The sequence below is a fragment of the Dipodomys ordii genome, unplaced genomic scaffold (genome assembly GCF_000151885.1).
Source record: "Dipodomys ordii isolate 6190 unplaced genomic scaffold, Dord_2.0 Scaffold5, whole genome shotgun sequence".
Lineage (NCBI taxonomy): Eukaryota > Metazoa > Chordata > Mammalia > Rodentia > Heteromyidae > Dipodomys > Dipodomys ordii.
In genome coordinates this window covers 29798626-29806218 of record NW_012267221.1, presented here as the reverse complement: position 1 = coordinate 29806218, position 7593 = coordinate 29798626, and the positions used below count along the sequence as shown (strand labels likewise).

The following is a 7593-nucleotide window of genomic DNA, read 5'->3' as shown; positions in this document are numbered from 1 at the left end:
TCACCTACTGAGGGGCATCTGGGTTGGTTCCATATCTTAACTATGGTAAATAATGCTGGAATAAACATAATTGTGCTGGTAAACACAACAAATCAAAGAAAGGTTGGACAAATGGGATTGCATGAAATTGCAGAGTTTCTGCATGGCAAAGGACATAGCTAGCAAGATAAATAGAAAGCTTACAGACTGGGAGAAGATCTTCACTAGTCATACAACAGATAAAGGTCTCATATCTAAAATATACTTGAAAATCAAAAAATTAAATCCCCAACAACAAATCCTCAAAGAAACAAATGTCCAATAAATAAGTGGAGTAAAAACGGAAAGAGAAACTTCTCTGAAGAGGAAAGAAGGATGGCCAATAGACACATGAAGAAATGCTCAACCTCCCTAGCCATAAAAGAAATGCAAATCAAAACAACATTGAGATACCACCTCATCCCAGTTAGAATGTCTATAATTATGAAATCCAATAACAACAGATGCTGGAGGGGATGTGGACAGAAGGGAACCCTACTGCATTGTTGGTGGGAATGTAAACTTGTTCAACCACTTTGGAAAGCAGTATGGAAGTTCCTCAAAAGATTCCATATAGAGCTCTCCTATGACCCAGCAATCCCACTTTTGGTCATTTACCCAATGATCACAAACATGCTTTGTTTTTGAGACTCAAATGATACATTGTAAATCAGGTCAAGGTTATCGTTAGGATGGAGACAATGTCAGGAATCTCTGGATACTCAGAACACCTCACAATGTTATTGCTTACACACTTCCTTCTCCTTTCCCTTCTACCATCTATTTTATGCCTAGCAAGCACCAGCTTCTCCCGGTAAATATTTGCTCTCTATTCTCTTAATCATCATTATGAAAATCCTGAGACGGTATTATTTTTCCTCAGATTCAGGTTGAAGAGAAGAAGACTTAGGGACATTAAGTGAAGTATCCAGTCCTGTAGCTGGTCAGGGACTGAGTCACGTGGACTTCCTGTCAGGGCTTATCTTATACTGTTTCCTATCATCTCTTTTTATAAAATATGGTGACATGTGGTATTTAATTAAATTATACATACAAATGATCACCAATTTATGATGGCTTGATTTGTGATCTTTCAGTTTTAATAATACAGGCTACAATGATACACATTCAGTGGAAACCATACATTGAATTTTGATCAATTCCAGACTAACAATAAGCAGCCTAAGAGGCTCTTTCTGTGCTGGGCTAGAGCTCCCAAGCCTCAGAATCACAAGGGCAGACAACTGTGAAGAACATAGCTTTCTGTGCTATAAGCTATGGTTTCCTGTTGGTTGTATGTTTTTGTTTTTTTGCTTTTTTTTGGGGGGGGTCCAGTTGTGAGGCCTGAACTTTGTGCCTGGATGCTGTCTCTCAGTTCATCAGCTCAAAGCTAGCCCTCTACAACTTGAGACACAGCGCCACTTCCGGCTTTTTTCTTTTTACTTATGTGGTGCTGAGGAATCGAACCCAGGGCCTCATGCATGCAAGGCAAGCTCTCTACCACTGAGCCACTTTCCCTGCCCCTGGTTGTATGTTTTAAATGTTTTCAAATTCTGATATTTTAACCTACAATGGGATATAATCCCTCTCATAAGTAGAAGAGTATCTGTATTTTATAAAAACCATATAGTGGGCCATGGTGGCTCACATCTGTAATCCTAACTAATGCAGGAAGCTGAGATTTGAGAACTGTAGTTTGAAGCCAACTTGGGAAGGAAAATCTATGACATTCTTGTCTCCAATTAATCATGAAAAAGTCAGAAATGCAGCTGTGGCTTAAGCGATAGAGCTTTAGCCATAAGCAAGAAAATTAAGGAAGAGTGAGTATCCAGACCCTGAGTTCAAGCCTTATTACTGGCACAAAATTTAAAAATACATATATGTTTTATACATTGAGTTTCTACCTCACCCCTGTTAGAATGGCTATAATCAAGAAATCTAGTAACAGCAGGTGTTGGAGGGTTGTGCCCAAAAGGGAACTCTACTGCACTGTTGGTGAGAGTGTGAATTTGTCCAACCACTCTGGAAATCAGTATGAAGGATCCTCAAAAGACTCCCTTATGATACAGTAATCCCATTTTTGCACATTTACCTAAATGATCATAAACAAGGCCCTACTAAAGCTACTAACAAAATTATTATTCATCATAGCTAAGATCTGGAACCAACACAGATGTCCCTCAGTAGATGAGTGGATCAAGAAAAAAATATATACACACACACATATATATATATATATAGAGAGAGAGAGAGAGAGAATTCTATGCTTCCATCAGGAAGAACAACACCACCCCATTTGTGAGGAAATGGAAAGACTTGGAAAAAATCATATTAAGTGAAGTAAGCCAGGCCCAAAGAAATTTAGGTCCTATGGTTTCCCTTATTTTGCAATAATTAGTATACATATAGGATAAGTTTATCAGATGAGCTGAAAAGCTCAAAAGCCATGTAAATATGACCATAAAAGATAATACTAAGTGAAATGAATGCCAAGTTATGGACACAAGAGAGTTATCTTTATTGTTACTGTTTTTAAGTATACCATGTGATTTTATTTTGTTGTTGTTGTTATTCCCTTTGTATGCTCTTTCCCCTATGGCATATCCCCTGTTGTCACTGTACTTGATTTTGGTACCCTGAATCTTGTATGTACCTATGTCTAATCTGGGAAGGGGAAGGAGAATAACAAAATGCTGAAACAAGGTCACAGGATGACCCATTGCAACAAGAACACTACAGGACAGTATATTGGAATCGAACTTTACAACTTCAGGCTGGGAAATGGGGGGGGTGGGGAGGAGTGTGGGAGGTGGTGGAGGGAAGGGATAGTGGGACAAAATCAAGGGAAGAGGTAACAGTGACGGACAAGTAATGTATTCATTGCTTTACTCATGTAACTGTAACCCTTCTGTATAGTATCTTTACAATACAATAAATAAATATATATTTAATTAAAAATGAAAAATATATGTTGTATAATTTTATGTTATGACTATATGCCATATATACGTTATGCTAAAATTACCCAATAATTATTCAAGTACATTATGTATATAGTACATATATAAGATAGTGTCTGCATTCTAAACAACATCTATGTCACCACTCAAGCTGTTTGGGGTGGGTATAATTATAACTGGACACTAGAAGTCACTGTATTTGGTTCGATATCCTACATTGGAAACATCCAGTACCAGATTTATGCAGCACCTCCATTTGTGATTACTTCTCATGGTCAGTCTAAAAGTGACATTTTCCCATATGCTACGTTGTGAGAATTATGACTAACAGTAGGTGTGAAAATATTTTTGTTATAGCAGCTTGTATTGATTACAATTTGATAATGTGGAAATATAATAAAAGGTTCGGTTACTTTTCAGACTAAGAGCTGACTGGTACTTCAGAATAGCATGCAAGGACGTCATATATGTCAGTGACAATCAGCCATATCCTGGGCTGTAGCTGGTATTATAGTATTTTATAGCAATCCTCATTGTATAAACATATACAGCTTGAATTTTCCTGTGATTGTGTTAAGGTGGCAAAGGCAAGTCTTCAATAAATAACTCAAACTCTCTTCTTTTATGCATTATAAACCATTGGTTTAGAAATAGGATTTATTTTCTTCCTTGTCCCTTTAATTCATTTTCAAAGTACAAGTTTAACTTAATATTATGTCTATATCACTGGATAAGCTTGTTTCTGCCAGATGAAAGTACATAATTTAATGAAATATGGTACTGAAATAAAGGAGACTGGAGGAATTAACTTCTTGTTCAAGAACAAAATTTAAAGGCACTTATATCACCATGGAAAAGGTTATTGGTTTTACCTGGTATGCACTACCATGATCATGCATATATAGATGTGACCTTAGTAAATATGCATTGGTTTTCTCTAAGAAATGAAAATTATGTAAAGTATACGTCTGACAGTTTGAAACATTTATTACATAAGCTAACACTTGGGTTTTACGGTTTTATGTTGAGATTTTAACTTGGTAGAAATGAACTTCTTTTCTTATCAATACCATTCTGTAGTTTCGAGCAATTGTTTCCAAACAGAAATGTTATTGTTTTTTGTATAATTTTTGGCAAAGCAGAGAATTTCACTGGGCTTAGGCAAGGAGTGATACAGACAAAGTCCAAGGAAGTAAAACTAATGAGCTCAGGGATTTAAAAATAAAAAGTGTGAAGCCAAGTAAGCAGCGGGTGAGAAAATACATACAAAAAAATACAAGGACAAGCACAGGAAGATACAAAAGCATTAGTTTACAAATAGGTGTTAATAGAACATAAAATACTTGCAACAAAAATGTGAAAAATAGGGTGAAAAATAAAATAGGCATACATTTACAAATGTAATCCCTAAAAGAACTCTGACCTATCAGACTAATAAGATTATGGAGGACTTGAAGTTATTGCCTACTCAGAAATTGTAGAATATTCCTAAAAGCACAAGCAATAATAAATAGTCCTTAAAAGATCAAGACTTACATGCCCTTGTCAGGTTACTGGCTGAGGGCAGTCTAGAGTTTCTAGTCAGAACTCTGCTCTCTTTTACAATTGAGCCACAAATAATCACAGCATGCACTTCATTCCCAAGAGAGCAGAAAGTATGTCAAAGTGGTAAGACATAGTCTAATTTATAATCTCAAAGGAGTATGGGACATGAAAGAAAATTTTGTGGTAAAATGCTTGAAATTTTTGAGGATTTTCTTTTCTTTTTTCTAGTTCAAAGTTGTCCTGCTACTAGCAATGGTAACAAAACCCAGAGTGGTTCATGTGCAATTGCTATCTGGGGGTTGTAAGGCAGCATATAGCATTCTGATAAGTGATAGAAAGTATTAGTCAGGCACTAATAGCTCACATCTGTAATTCTAGCTACTCAGAAAGCTGAGATCTGAGGATCGTGGTTCAAGGCCAGCTCAGGCAGGAAAGTCCATGAGATTCTTTTCTCCAGTTAACCACCAGAAAACCAGAAGCAGAGTGATAGCTCAAAATGGTAAAATGCTAGCCTTGAGTGAAAAAGCTCAGGGACACTGCCTAGAACCTGAGTCAAACCCCACGACTCACACACACCCACACACACAAAGAAAGAAAATTATCCATTTTATTTGATTCTCCTGTATTTCACCACTCTCTGTTTTAATATGTTTTTATTGTAAAGATACTGTACAGTGGGCTTACAGTTACATGAGTAAGGTAATGAGTACATTTCCTATCAGCCGTTGTTAACCCTCCTTTGTTTTTCACCACTCTCTGTATCTTTTCTGTTTCTTATGAATATTGGAAACCCAATGACTTTGAGCATAAGTAAAATGTGGATCATCAAATTGGCTTAATTAATAGCATCTTAATAACTTCCTCAAATTTTTGCTTCTAAACAGCAATTTCCATCCATGGTCTCCAAAGATCACAGCTTCCAATGTTTCTGATTGCAAGTAGAGACTCAGAAACAGACACCTGATTGTGTTTAATAAATATCCTCCGTGTCTCTTCCCCATCAGCCTATTACTGAGACTGACTCTTACCACACACAAAATGAGTTATCTTTAGATTTTTCCATTCTTTTCTGAGGTTGTGTGAAGAAATTCTAGGATGTCATAAAGCATCACATAACAGTTCTCTCTGCTTTAAATATTTTTTCCTTCAATTGCCTGCTTTGCAGATAGGATAACCTAACTAATGCACAAGCTAAATCATTTCCCCTTCCTCATTAGAATAAAGACCAAGCTCCCCTTCCATGCTCAGAGTTGTCATGAAGTAGCCCTTGCCTACCTAATATTTAGCCTATCTCACACCAAATGGTGCCACAGCAGAGAAGTGGCTTTCCATGAAAGTTATCATCTCAGGAAGGTTTGTATCGCTCCTTCTACCTCCACGAATCCTAACTTCTCATCAACATGCCATTCAGAGTCCTCCCCTGAACCTGTGCTCCCAACTCCCAACTCCAGAAGAGTTCCCTCCTCCTCCATGTCTAATGCCCATGCATAACACCACCACTGTTGTGGCCATTTGGGTTTCAATTAGCAGTGTCTGTGTTTACACTGTTACATTTAACTTTGAGGACTTGATCTCCATGTATCTTTTTTCATGTTAAACACCAACATCTTCAAATGTAAAATACTAAATATGTTGAACGCAGCTGGATTCCAAATATAAGCCCTCATACAACTTTCTTAGTGTGTTTCCCCCATGGACCAGCTTCCCTCCGTACTTGAGCTTCTTTTTTTTTTTTTTGTCGGTCGTGGGGCTTGAACTCTGGGCCTGGGCGCTGTCCCTCAGCTCTTCAGCTCCAAGGCGAGCGCTCTACCACTTGAGGTACAGCGCCACTTCCAGTTTTCTGGTGGTTTATTGGAGATAGGAGTCTCACGGTCTTTCCTGCCCGGGCTGGCTTTGAACCGCGATCCTCAGATCTCAGCCTCCTGAGTAGCTAGGATTACAGGCGTGAGCCACCAGCGCCCGGCTTTGAGCTTCTTTTAAATGCTCACTGGTGTTACAATTAGGTAGTATTCTATTTCTCTTTCTCTCTTTGCTTTTGTTCATTTTTGCTTAAATCACATGTGCTTTTCATTTTTTAAATTTACTTTATAGTTATTAAAGAGATGATGTATAGAGGGGTTACATGTACTCAGGTAATGAGTACATTTCCTTTCGTACAGCATCATCTGTTCCCTTGTTCTCTCCCAGTCTCTCTCTTGTCTGTATCCACAAGTTGTTCACTTCCATCAATATCTAGTGAGCTCCACTTCTGCATTTTTTCATCCTTTTTCCTTCAAGTTCTGTATCCTCCCATTTGTATTTTTATTTTGTTGTTTCTAAAGTCTTGTAAGTTAGAATGTGGTTAGTTAATAATAGGTTAGTTGGTAAAAATTACACCATAACTTTAAGTTTAAAAAAGAACTATAAACATTGCTGCTTTTGTGCTTGACAACTACCTTAAAATAATTTCATTGTATCTGTATTTACATTCATTTTGATCATGTGTAGTTTCAAAGTCAATATAGCTACACAAATTAGCTTTATTGACTCTAAATATTTTTGCTGTTTATATATTTAGCTGTGCTAGGGCTTGAACTCAAGGTCGCATGCACTTAAGTGCTGTATTATTTGAGTCATGCCTCTAGCTCTCCTCCCCCCTTTTTTTGTTTTGCTTTCGTTATTTTTTAAATAAAATCTTACACTTTTGCCTGGGGATGATTTCAGACCATGATTCTTCGACCTACACCAACTGTATAGCTGGAATTACAGCTATATAGTTTCACACTGCACTTATGATCCTCCTGTCTCTACCTCCCAAGAAGTTGATATTACAGGTAATTTGAGGGGATGGATGAGACTGGGATAGATGGCTGTGGGAGAGAATGATAGAAAGGCTACATTGATCAAGATGAATTGTATTCATAAATTGATAAGTTTATCTTAAATCCCTTTATACAACCGCTCAAAGATAATAAAAGAAGAAAAGGAAAGGAAGGAAGGAACGAATGAAGAAATGAAGGAAGAGAAGGAGGGAGGGAAGAATAAAAAGCAAGCAAGAGAAGAAAGAGAAAGAAGGAAGGAAGGAAGGAAG

The 7593-nt window shown here is 37.3% G+C and overlaps 1 long non-coding RNA gene across 1 annotated transcript in view; it reads right to left on the bottom strand.

Annotated features, from left to right (window-relative positions):
- Window positions 1-7593, bottom strand: part of LOC105994664 — a 75319-nt gene that overhangs the window by 23582 nt on the left and 44144 nt on the right. The window lies entirely within an intron of this gene.